General features: G+C 40.5%; 1 non-coding gene across 1 annotated transcript; it reads left to right on the top strand.

Annotated features, from left to right (window-relative positions):
• The first annotated feature begins 799 nt into the window (after positions 1 to 799).
• LOC126005130 (small nucleolar RNA SNORA51) lies at positions 800 to 931 on the top strand. Its single transcript, XR_007494305.1, has one exon. It is a non-coding gene; the product is annotated as a small nucleolar RNA SNORA51 (small nucleolar RNA).
• The last annotated feature ends 222 nt before the right edge of the window (positions 932 to 1,153 follow it).

The following is a 1,153-nucleotide window of genomic DNA, read 5'->3' as shown; positions in this document are numbered from 1 at the left end:
GTTTGTGTGTGTATATGAGAGAGAGAGAGAAAGGGAGGAAGGCATTTTTCCCTGAGTTAGCTGAGTATCATAACCCACTCAGAGTTCAGCTAGCACTAAGTTACATGCCACCCACACACCAATCCACATGAAACCACTAGTCTTCCCCAGGATAATCAAGACTGTGTACTGTCCTGTCTTGGCTCCTAGGGGCTTGTATTGTATTTATAATACAAAAATCGCTTTCTCACACCTATATTTGTTGCAGTGTTGTTTACAATAGCCAGACTCTGGAAACAGCCTAGATGCCCCTCAATAGATGAATGGTTAAAGAAACTATGGTGCATATACACAATGGAATATTATGCAGCCATCAGAAGAGATGAAGTCATGAAATTTTCCTATACATGGATGTATATGGAATCTATTATGCTGAGTGAAATTAGTCAGAGGGAGAGAGATAAACACAGAATGGTCTCACTCATCTATGGGTTTTGAGAAAAATGAAAAACATTTGTGTAATGATTCTCAGAGACAAAATAGAGGAGGATTGGAGGGTCCAGCTACTGATATGAAGCTCACCACACGAATCGTTTAGTGCGGTCACAGAAATAATTACACTGAGAACTATCATAGCAAAATGTGACTGAATGAAGGAAGTAGAAAGCCTGTCTAGAGTACAGGCCAGTGTGGGGTGGGGAGGAAGGACACTTGGGATATTGGTCATGGGAATGTTGCACTGATGAAGGATTTTATATATATATATATATATATATATATATATATATATATATATAAATCAAAAAAAAAGAAAAGAAAAGGCCTCCCAATTCTTACTACAGGCTGTGTTCTTTACACTGACTGTATGGAAAGAGGAGGTACAGTAAATGCACCCCATATACACCTCAACCCAGGCCCTTGTCTGGTCTGTATTGTGAATTGGGGGACCAAAAAAAAAGAGTGTGTACTGTCCTGTCTTGGCTCCTAGGGGCTCCTATGATCAGCTCAGGCCCATCTAAGACAGCCTCCCATGGGATAAAGTCAAAGACAAGAGGTGAGGGCACCTCAATTACATCTACAAATTTTCTGTTGTGGTATCATGCAATCTAACTCTTGCATTTTTACTGCAAGAAGCCCAGGGAGTAGGAATCTTGGACCTCCTAGTATGAGAACC

This window comes from Suncus etruscus, chromosome 3 (genome assembly GCF_024139225.1).
Source record: "Suncus etruscus isolate mSunEtr1 chromosome 3, mSunEtr1.pri.cur, whole genome shotgun sequence".
Classification (NCBI taxonomy): domain Eukaryota; kingdom Metazoa; phylum Chordata; class Mammalia; order Eulipotyphla; family Soricidae; genus Suncus; species Suncus etruscus.
This window is presented reverse-complemented; position numbering and strand designations above follow the sequence as displayed.